The sequence below is a fragment of the Crocodylus siamensis genome, chromosome 11, assembly GCF_052110815.1.
Source record: "Crocodylus siamensis isolate JL-2025a chromosome 11, ASM5211081v1, whole genome shotgun sequence".
Lineage (NCBI taxonomy): Eukaryota > Metazoa > Chordata > Crocodylia > Crocodylidae > Crocodylus > Crocodylus siamensis.
The window spans coordinates 43,340,075-43,352,318 of record NC_143405.1 but is presented as its reverse complement, the minus strand read 5'-3'; the positions used below and the strand labels follow the sequence as shown (position 1 = coordinate 43,352,318).

At 41.2% G+C, this 12,244-nt stretch overlaps 1 protein-coding gene across 4 annotated transcripts in view; it reads right to left on the bottom strand.

Moving 5' to 3' along the window:
* The window catches only part of CACNA2D3 (calcium voltage-gated channel auxiliary subunit alpha2delta 3), an 891,165-nt gene that overhangs the window by 253,047 nt on the left and 625,874 nt on the right, over positions 1-12,244 (bottom strand). The gene's annotated exons all lie outside the window — the stretch shown is intronic.

The window sequence follows — 12,244 nt, the reverse complement described above, 5'->3', positions numbered from 1 at the left end:
TTTACTGCAGATTTGACTAATTAATTCCACAGTAAAGTATTACCATCTACACGTGCGCCCACATTAGGGTGCAGTAAATTAATTAACTCTGCTGTAGGATAGTATCATCCAGGACAAGTACTATCTTACAGTGGAGTAATTTACACCACCACAATTCACATGTAGTTGGTAACCAGGGCTGGCTAGGGCATAAAGGTGCTACAGCAGGGGCTGCCTCCTGGCTAGTCCAACAGCATAGCATCCTTGTACTCCAGTCAGCCTCTCTGCTGTCCAGTACTGCCACCCAGAGCCTGCGGCTGACCCCCCCCGGGGGTTCCCTGTCAGCCCAGGGCTGCTCTACCCTGGATCAATGTGCTACAGTCCTGGGTACATGGAGAAATGCTGTGGTTTGGAGAAATGAACTCCAGCACAAACTGTGCTAAAGTTTATTTCTTTGCCCTAATAACACATGTAGATGCACCCATTTATAATAAGAGGAACAGGAATAGACTGGAAGTAAAGATTGCGAAGACAGGCAAACAAAAGGGGAGTGAAAAAGAAAAGTGAGATCTGTGGTTGGAACAGAGTGAGTGCAAGAGTGAGAATGAAAGTGCCTGGTCACAGGGTTCAGGAAGGAAGAAGAAAGGTCTAGGGGAGTCATGCAATCCAATAGGCAACACTGAATTAGTAAATTCATTTCTCATGATTTGTTTTCATTTTAGGACTAGTACATATCCCCTTAGAAGAAAACAGAATGTTATCACTCTACTCCAAATCTTGAACATTTACACGTTCCTCATACCTTTTAAAACCAAATTGCAAGGAGCACTCGAAATGTTTATCTAAACCAGTGGTTTTTGACTTTTTTCATTTGCATATCCCTAAAAAAATGTGAATGGAGGTGCAGACCCCTTTGAATTGTAAGTGAGGCTATTCACATATTTTTGATTGATCATAGTCATCTTTTAGACATAGTCTGTGGTCCCCCAAGGTTCCACAGACCACAGGTTGAAAACCACTGATCTAAACAATTATAAGAACATTTCAGAAATGGATTATTTTTATTTCATGTACTTAAATATTTGAAAATACAGACCCAGTATTTTGATGTGAAACAAGATTGCAAACTCTCTGCAGATCAGTGCCAAAAATGACCTCAGATTATGCTCAAATTGGAATTACCTATCCACATAAAATAACAGAAGAAAAATATCAATTTTCAGCCAAAAGCTATGTACTAATATTGTTTTGATTTTCTTTATACAGCTTAATATGTTGCTTGTCTTCTACTGGGAATGCTGGAAGCAAAATTTCCACAGATCCAGCTTCATGTTCTTGCATTTCAGTTGCTTGCTGATGTTGCAGATAATTTTTTTTAAAAAGAGGGAGGGTGGTGGGGAAATGATGTCCCATATGAAAATCTGGGAGTGTAAGAGAACTATGAAATACCTCCAAAAAATGTACCGAACCTCTGAAAATCTAAAAAATAGGATTTGTATTCTGCATGTTCGAAGTAACTGTATACAAGCAAAAATAATTATAATAGTAACCTGTTTCAATGAAAATAAAGTACTGTAATATTTATAGCCTGTGCCAGAGTTATAATGGCTGTGGGGTGAGAAGTGAAGTGTCACAGCATGTTCCACATGTTTTTAACACTGTTTCTAAAGGCTCTGGAGGCTATTAAATTTAATGAACCCATCTGCTATGAAATAGAGGCCCAAACATAATCAGTTTTCTCAGTGCCATATAATACAGATGGCATTCCATGTTCCACATTCCCAGCAGGAATTTTATGTTCCTCTTTAAGTGCAGAATTTTTGTTTTTGTTTTTTGATGTTTTGAACATCTTTTTGATCTGTGGCATTTTATTGTGCAAATACTGTATACAGTGATGCATATCAAAAGTGTTAACTCATTAAAATAAATACTGCCATCTCCTTAAAACCTTTTTTTTTCTAGTAGCTTTGACAACTAGCAATTAGCTCTGCATGGTAATATTCTGTGGCTAATGCAATCATTGAAAATTGCCCTAACAGCATACTTTCCAGTACTAGCACTGGAGTAAAAGCAAACATGCAATTTATTAAACAAGAAAGGGTTTATTTCAAGAGCTGAAAGGTGTATATATAGACACATTTGTCTATGTGCAAATTGTACATAATACATTTGTTTACATGTCTTAAATTGCAGCTTTTGTATGTATCAGCAAGGAAATTTTGCAAAAATAATCATTCATATTACAGTTAGATTATTGCAGACTTCATTTTTCCATGCATGCCCCTGTTTTCTTCTTAAGGGTTTCAATTTGTTGCTTTATTGGGTCATGCTGCTCAGTGACTCTTGTACCTACATTGTGTGATCAGGAGCTCTCAGCCTCCATTTAAGTGGCACAGCATTCCTTGCTCTGATTAGCACCCAACTGCCAGGCATAAGTAATTCAGGTTGTGCATTTGCTTACAAAAAAGGAACCCATTCTCTTGTTAATGATATCTTTTAGGTGCAGCTGAAAATAATGAGCATGCATGAATTCTATTCAGCTGAGAGGTTTAGGCATTTACAATCTTGAGCATTCATTATGTTTTGTCAGTTGATACACAGATCTTACTGGATTTAAGACAATTAATGTTGTTAATAGTAATTCATTTATTCTGCATTCAGCAGTAAGGCAAATAGATTAGAACAGCTTAACAGAAAACTGGAATGTTTAATCATGATGACTGGGCCAGGCAGTTCTCAAAACCTGTGTGTGTAAGTTTTTGCATTGGACCCTCTAAGAGAATTGCTTCAGAGTCTCCAGAACAAAACCCATTGGCATGCATGTACACATATATGCATGCATGTGGGTATTTGAATATGCCCTTGTTTTGGGGTGTGAGAAGGTGCACTGCCTCACTGAAGTAGAGGTCTTGATACCCATTCTAAACCTATCAGCCCCAGCTGCAAAAAGCCACAGATATCTGAGCAAAAAGTCAAACTAGTTGTGGTCCATGAAAGCATGGTTTCAGTGGAACTGCATTACCAAGATGCCTTCGACATGTACCTGTATTTGGCTAAGATCGTTGGAAAAGGCAAAACAGCCTGGGGCTGTATTATTTCTTCCCACCAAATTAGTGGAGGTTGGAAAGTAGGTGGGTGATAGGCAAACTCCAAGGCCAACTCCATCTTTTCTGCAGATCAGGGGAGAAGGAATGGTGCTGTGGAGGTGCCCAACCACCTTTCCACCTGGTAGAAAGCTGAGATCCACATACGGAAGACCCCCTCTATGACCAAAATAGGTACCATTCTGGCCCTTTGTTAGCAATGGAAGAAAATTCTTGGATTCCTGGTGAAGACATACAGGAAATCTTATTAAAACTAGGATACAGAACCAAAATCATCCAAATGAATTTTGGAGTGAGCAGGTGCTACTCTCAGGGGATTACTGGGAACCTCTCCAATGATGGGCAGTAATTTCTAGACATTAAGGGATACTGAGTTGGCCACAAGAAAGTATTTCCCTTGTTCTTTATGTGTGCCCTGCTGTTCTGCGGGGCACACACAAAGAAGTGTCTGCCACTCTCAAGGCCTTTACGTTGGCAAGGTAGAGTTGCATCTTTATAGACTAACTAAATCAGAAATGTGTAGCATAAGCTTTCATAAGCAGAGGAGTTACTTCCTCAGATGCTGTGAAGGGACTGCTGGAAGCTGACTGCTAACTTAAAAGCAGGAGTTACGATAAAAAACGTAAGGAAATGCGGACAAAAAAGAAGGAGACACTGCTGGGAGAGGCAATGTGGGTACAAGAGAGAAAAACAAATCAGTTAACCCATTGAGACATAGGGCACATATACACATGCCAGACATCTGCTCTGAAACGTGATAATTAACATGTATCAGTGCAGATTCAATTAATCAAGTCTGCTGGACATCCACATGACACAGTTCAGCCTATGAATGATTTCTTGTTCTGCAATTTCCCATTCAAGTTTTGTTTTTAAAGTTTTGTTGTCTAAAGGACAGCTACTCTGAGGTCAAGAATGGAATGTCCTGGGGAGTTTAAAGTGTTCTTCTACCGGCATGTCTTTCCTTCTGGTATTGATGTCAGATCAGTGTTCATTCATTCTTATACATAGGGATTGCCCTGTCTATCCACTGAAGACAGCAGAGGGACACTGTAAGCAGGTGATGGCATACATGACCCTGGTAGAGGAGTAACTGAATAAACCTCAGATCTGTGCTATTTGATCCAGTGATGAGGAGAAGAAACAGCAGGCATCTTGGTCTGAAGCAAGGTATGGTGACTTGGGGTGAGATATTTTATTGTTGGAGAGACTCCACTTGAAGTTAGAGTGCCTTGAGGCAGTTGTCTTTTTCCAGGAGGTGCTGGAGGGTCACTAATGATGTGTTTGAGGTATTTAAGATGGGGTCTGAGGTGACAATCCCAGGGGATTTTGCTGTTCTTCTCTTGGGGTTGATATTGTAGTGGGTTGGAGAAGGGTTTGAGTCTGGGTCTGTTGATCTGAGGGGCTACAGTTTTAGGATAGTAGTATAATTGTAAGAATCCCTGTATCAGATCCTTAAGGTATGCATCTTGGTCAGTGGGATCAGAGCAGTTGTAATGTAAAGCTTGGCTGTAGATGATGGGTTTAGTGGTGTACTTAGGATGAGAGCTGTTGGCACAGAGGCAGCTGTAGTGGTCAGTTGGTTTCAAATACAATGTGGTGGTGTTAGGTCTATTGCAAACTTTCACAGTGGTGTCCAAGAATTGAATGTACTGGGAGGAGTCTCCCAGAGTCAGTTTGATAGAGGAGTAGAAGTTATTAAAGGCCTGATGGAATTTCTCTTAATATTCTTTCCCACGTGTCCATATGATGAAGATGTTATTAATGTACCTGAAGTATAAAATGGGGATGAGAGAACAACTATGGATGAAGCAGACATCAATGTCTGTCATAAATATCCTGACAGACTGGGGGACTGTACGTGTGCCTCTAGCAGTGCCATTTATCTGTAGGAGTCCTAAAATCTATTTACAAAGCCTATACTATATATCCCTGATTTATTTAACCCATAAATAGGGACCTACTGAATTCACAGTGGAAGTGGGGTGCACAGTGACTTCTTTAATTTTGCAGGTTTCCACATGTGGCCCTCCTTTCCCCCTGCTGCTGATTAGCAGAGGTGCCCCACTGCTTCCTACTTGCTCATAGTTGGTGGGGAAGTTAAAAGTGCCGCTTTAAATATGAAACTCTTTTTGCCTCCCACTGCTGATTGTCCGAGGGGCCCTGACAGCCCCGCTGCTTGCTGCTGACAAGTAGGGAGGAAAAAATGGTGCCATATTTAAAACTGAAGTTTTCACTTCCACCAATCAGAAGCAAGTGGGAAGTGGGGAGCAGCAGGGCCCCTCTGCCAATCAGTGGTGGAGGGGGCACATAGGGGAAACGCCAAGATTACAGGAGCCATGGCATACCCCACTTCTACTGAGGATTCAGTAGGTCTTTACCTATAAAGGTGCAATTTCTGTGCCTTCTGCTTGACTCCAGACTAATATGGTTAAATACCTCTCTCTGCTAAAGGATAGCAGGGACCCTTCCCTAACAGTTTGCTAAAGCTTCACAATGGTGACTTTCAGAAAGGTCCTTGATATAAGGAACAGGCAATATAATCCCTTTGCATAAAGGCCAGAAGCTCAGAGGAGGTAGAGAAGGAAAGTGACTTTCAGGTCAGTATTTTGGAGGGTTCATTGCCCATTAATCTTGAATACAAAGCCACTAGGAATAAGAAGAGATAAATGCATGCAGGGGAGCATACAGAAACTACAGTCAGAGAAGTAAGTACAGCACAGGGAGAGCAGGAGCCATAGCAGAAGTGTGGGACTAAAAATAAAACAGCTTAGACTCTTGTGAGTTTTCACGATAAAACTAGCATCAAATCAAATTTGTGGATTGTGTATACATATTCTTTTCACAGCTGTTAGATGGTATTTAGGACATGTCAAGACTCAGATCTAAGGCTCATCTTTAGATCATCCACAATCAGCTTAAGCCACAAACCAGCCTGCCTTGTCAACGTCATTCATTGTAACTTCTTACAAAGCTGTCTACATTGTGTTCTTAAGCAACACCCTAGGATGAATCCTTTGCATCTTGAAAAACAAGGTTTCCTTGTGCCATACAAAACAAAGTCCTTCTAGGAACTGGTTTGAAGGCTATTTGTTTTTTCTTCTGAGAAGTAAAGATAGAACTTTGGATGGAACAGATATATGCCATAGAGAACTGGATTTAAAACAACTAATGTTATAGAGAACTGTATTTAGAGCCATAGAGAACTGTGAAATCATTGCTGGCATTTCCTGGGCTCAAGGTCTCCATTGTAAGTACCAAACACAGTGTAAGGAAGGAAGGGCTAGAAGGCCAGCAGCTGCAATTTTGTACCTACAATTTAAGCACTCCATTGAACTGAATCCAGAATTTGAACTTTGGGGTTTACAGGAGAAGATTGCAATGACCTAGCTCAGATCGGAGGCGGGCAGACGCTAGGACACAGCCACTGATGCTGCTTTTCCCTGCTGCTACGCTGTGGTAGACTGAAAGCAGCATGGTACAGGCAGAACTCCCCTTCCACTGAAGCCTCCATCACCCAACTGCAGTACAATTCAGGGAGACCCCCTGCTGCCAAATGCTGAAGCCAGTGCTCTGTGGGCCATAGGTTGCCAACCCTTGCTATAAGTCATAGAACTGTGTGCGACTAAGGAGGAAAGAGTGATATAAATAAGGGATTGAGAGAACTTAGAGAATCCTACTCATACATATCCACATGGACTCAAGCTGTCTAGCTTGTGATGACTTGGAGGCAGAGTACATTTTTAAAATACTGCCATTTTATGCTCCAAAATGAAAGCTCAATAAATTGCTGTTAGTTCAGTTCCCAGCCTCCTTACTGCATTGGAGCCTTAAACCAGTTCTGGTGTGATCCCAGCTGATTTTGAGATCCCAGCCTATTTTAGGTCTGAGCCATGGGACCCCACCAATGTCTGGAACCAGCTCCAGTGGGATCCCAGGGCTGAGACCAAAAAATTCAGGACTCCAGTGGAGTACCACATTCTGTGTTTAAATCGCAGTAAGCATTACCATGCAACTGGTCAAAAACTCTCTAAGCCATATTATTATAGGCTGCTTACGGATGTTAATAAACAAACCCCTCCCCCTCACACACTTTACTGGAAGAAGCAGTGCATTACTTCAGGCTGGCTCTGCAGCATCTGTAAAGACTGAGTGCTTCAGTGTGGCTTTTTGGCCCTTTTAGCTGCAGATGATTCAGTCAGCTATTAGAAAAAAGTGCTATAAAAGCCCTACCAAAGTGTTGGATCTTTACAGGCACCAAGCAAACTGGGCTGAAGTAATGTGCTGCCTTTTGTGTTTGGTAGAGGAACACGATGAGTTTAAAGTAAAGTGCCATTTTGTAGTGGTTGGGGGATGGGGGGACAACTGCAAGCTCCCATAAGGTTTACTATAACTTAAATACAACATGTGCTAAGTGTAACATGAAACAATAATCAGACAAGGCCATATGTCACAGATCGCTTAGCAATACTCCACGTGATGCAGGTACACTATCATGGGTTTGTGGTACGTACCTGGTTTCTGTGACAAAAATATTAGTTGTTTTACTGAAAAAGCAGAAAGCTAATAATAGCTTAATGTCTTGCATATGCCACCAGGAAAGACTCCTCATTTTGTTCTCTTAAGAAGATACAGATTAGTTTGAAGAAAAAGTCATTTTTTGAGCGAAGTCTGAAAGAATATTGTCATTTCTGGCCACTCCCAATTCAGAGCTCTGATGGGCACAATTCAAAATGATGATTTTGTAATGGTGACACAAAGTCTAGCATTTTCAACACCCCTAGCTAGTGGTACCCCAGTGAAGAAATGTTTCAAATTACTGATTATGTACCTCTTATCATAGGCCTGAAAAGTCCCATTACATGATAAAAAGCAAGAAAGCAATATGCAAAAGCATGAAAATGAAAACCCCTGCTTGGTTGCAAAGAGGGAATATATTGATAGTAATGCTGGATCACCAGAGCTATATGAAACTCTGCCGTAATAAGCCTACCTCTTTTAAGTCTCAGGCAAAGGGGAAAAAAGGTAGGAGACTGAATATTTTAAAACTTTTTCTCTATTCTTCTCCTAGTCCTTCCCTCTAGCATTCCTTATATTGGTTCCAGCTGGAACTCCAGTACCCCTCTGTTCTTCCATTCTTCAAGAACAAGGATAGTTTCCAGCAATGGCATAGGTCCTAAGCATACCACGGAGAAGTAGTTTCTCTTCACATTTGAATAATGGAAAGCAGTCCTAATACAACCAGTATCCCAACAAAAATTAAAAATTTACACTTAAAAAAAAGAAAAACATTCTTCAGTTAACAGTCCAACTTTTTTACTTTTGGTCTGAAAACTAAGAAGCTCTTTCTATTGCAGCCAGCCAAACAAAGTGCTGCTAGCCAAGCTTAGAAGGCTCAGCATCCAAGGAACTGCAGGCAAAGTATTATACTTATGCACTTTAAACATTTTGAACACCATTTTTCATCATAAAAAACTGACAAAGGCATGGATTGGCCAAATTTCACTATCAGGCTCTTTCTTAAAATGAAAACTCTGAGGTACCACTTCCGCTTTTTTATCTTTTTACACATACAGGAAAGGCCACCTTTGTCCCTCCACATTCCTGCTGTACATAAGTTCTTAGTAGACCTACTCTAATTTCTCTCTAATTATCTTTGGCCTGAAGGGGCCATTGTTATGACCAAGGATCACTGGAGTGCAAGAAGTAGTGTAAGGTGAGCAGGGCACTGGTCTCAGACACCAATGTACAGAGGGAAACTACACCATGGCTTTCTAGCACCCCCTACCCTGGGCAATAAATAATTGCTATAATTATAACTCTGAGTGGGAGACTGTCCACCCATCTTCCCAAACTATCCTCTCTTGCACTGGCAGTCAACAGCTAATACCTAAACCAGTTCATTTTCAAAAATTAAACTGGACACTCTCTCTCACTTCTTAATTCACCCCTAATTAAATGAAGCATTCCAATTGGTTTCTTATGATCAGGCATATAAAGCAATATGTAGGCAGAGCTTTAGGTACAACCTGAGCACCTGTAGTGACCAGGGGAAGCATATTAGCAGGACCAAGACACTGGGTCTGAGACTTACACAGAGCTTTTGTTCTGGGGCACACAGAAAGTCCTTGACAACTGCTGTTTCACCAGGGTTTGGTTTACATGTTTCCTGTACAATCTCTCTGATTATTTTGGGGGAAAAAATAAAGGTATTTATAACTGAGCCCATTCTTCTACTTTTAAATTCTTCCCTGTACCACCCAGCCCCATAGGGCCCCAATCCTTATTGGAAATCCCATGACCTTCCAAAATGTAAATAAATAACATATATATTTTTCCTATGTTCTCTTCCAGACTTCTCTAAGCTCCCCCTAGTCTTCCCATGTATATACTGCATTTACTTAGTATATACTAAGAACATAAGAATTGCCATTTATTGGGTCAGACCACAGGTCCATCTTGCTTAGTATCCTGTGACAGGAGCAGAAGGTAGATGCTGAAAAGGAGAGTGAATTGGGTATCATAAGGGATTTTTGCACTGCTCCTCTCTCACTTGCAGCCTCTAATTTATAAGGTCTAGGAAATTCTAATTCAAATGCTGTATTCATTACTCCCTGTTCAATAGTTACTAATGCCCCTTTCCTTCAAGAATGTGTCCAATCCCTTTTTGAATCTGGCTAAACCATCAGCTTCCACAGCATCTGGTGGCAATGAGTTCAGCACTTCAGTGACAAACTTTATGAAAATGAACTTCCTTTCATTCACTTACTACCTACTAAACTGACTACCTATTTACTACCTGATGGCTAGAAAATGGTATTTAGAGGTTTGCTTTCAGGAACTGGCTTGTAGGTAAAAGTAGATATGCAGTAGAACAATGGTCCAGGGCAATGGCAAGGGTTAACTGATTTCTAAAAGACTGTTTGTGATAGTGTCTTCAAGGTCCACTGTGTCTGACACAGGCAAGCAGGAAGCAGACACACAGGTTAGGAAATTGAACACATATACCACACTGTTCCATAACAGAGATAAGGGTCTCTGCCACGTTGGCTGGGTCACAGTGCCCAGCTCCAGAGCCCTTGGGATTTCCAGTTTTGGTAGATGGACCAAATTAGGAGAAACTGGTAAAGCCCAAATTAGGATGTGTGCATGTGATAGGTTTGTGAAACAAAGGAATATGCTGACATGACAGAACGTGGATAGTATGATGACCACAGGGAAACTGATCAGCAATGCCCAAAGATGAAGAGTCATCAGAAGAGGCAAAGAATAAAAAAAGGAAGGATTTCAGAGCAGTAAAGGGTCCCTGAGAGGGAAACCCAGGGCCACCATGGACTGAGGGCACACCACCAGCCTCCCTTACCCACCCTGCCGGTTGGGGAGGAGGGGTGGCAAATGGACCCCAGCCTCCAATCTCTGGGCTGCTGACATCTGATATGCAAGAGAGAACTTCAGAGCGAAGCTTGCCTACTGGCCAGACATACCTTGACCCTTTAAGCCCTGGTAGATATAGAATAGTTTATATATTTCTTATCTGCCATTACTGTTGTGACAGGGGGCCAACTAAAGGCCAGGTCTCAGCATTGGCCCATCCACCTGTCTATATGGGGCAGTTCACCCAGTCTCACCTGTCATGACTTGCTGTTTTGTCAAACTGGTGTAGAATGCAGGAGAATGCCCATTTTTAACTCCCCGATGCCAGAGACCTCTATACATGACTCTGACCTTCCCTTATCATATCCCATGCCTTGCAGATGGATCCAGTTTATTATTATAGCTCCAGCTTGAGGCCAGGCCAAACTCCATTGTTGGGCCTTTCACATTTGGGGTCCCCTATTTGGGGTCACACTTATAGAGCCCCTCTCCCCCCCCCACTGGAGCCTATTCTAATCTGTCCTCTCTCACTGGGCTTCTTGCACACTGCCCCTCACTGGGTCACACCTAACCTGCCCTGCTCCCTCAGGCAACCACGTAGGCCATTAGGCTTGCCTACTTTCATTCCCTGACTGGCTGGCACACAGCCTCTAGGGCCCTCCACGACCCTCATCTGGATGGTGACCAGCCTCTGAGCTGACTCTGCCCCTATCCCCTCACCAGGAAACTGGTACCCAAAAGTGCCCTGCCACAACTGTATATCAATAAAATTTGCCTATTATCAAATGGAGAAGTTGTGATCAGTCTGAGGGTTTGGGTCATAAACCCAGTGCCACTGCTACCAACATACTTCTTCCTGGTTATCCATTATATGCAATGCTTTCCACTCATCTCTATTTATCTAGAGGAGTAGTACTGAACTTTAAGCTAATCTTTCCAGTTTTTCTCCTCTCAAATCATGAAAGAAATGGGGACTAGAGTGTACAACATAAAATTTATTCAACAACAGCATTTTGAACCAGATTTTGTTGAAAGAAAGGAAAAGAGAAAAAACAGCAGTTTTATCCAAGTTTAGAGTGACAAACATGAGAATCAGAGTTGACCTCCAAGACATCATTTATAGAGAGTTTTCCCAACAAACTGTCAGAAATTCAAAGAGGAAATGTTAATGGACATGTCAAACAAGACTAGTGATTACTTAAAGTATATGAAAGAAAGCAAGAAATGCACAAGAACCAAAAAGGCACAAATTTAAATTCTACCTTTTCAAAAAACATTTTGAATAAAGGGACTGTAAAAATAAGTATTTTTGCCTTCTGGTTCAGTGAAAAGAGGATGAGGGAGAGTATGGATTAACCCATGCTTTTTAAGTACTACTTAGGAATAAATCTGCCTCAAACAAAGAAACAAACAAACAAACAAACAGGAAATATGAAATAAGTGAATTCCCTCCAGGACAACATTTCCAAATGAGGTTTTGTTTCTCCACAGTAACTGTAGTTCATATTTGTTTTCCATTATTTGATCCAACACCACAACTAAGGAATAAAAAAGGAAAGACTTAAGTAAATCTAAGACTGAAATAAAATAGCATTTGTAATTATTTCTTTTTCAGGAAGAATTTCTTTTGATTTGAATTTAAATTTGCTGGAGGTGTCGCATTCTGGCAAAGTTTAAACCTTTTTTTTCTTTAAAGAAAAAGTGAGTTTGAGCTCACCTGCTGGGGTTCTCTCAGCTTGCCCTGTTCTTATGAGGGTTGAAAAAACAGTTAAAACAATAAATGATTT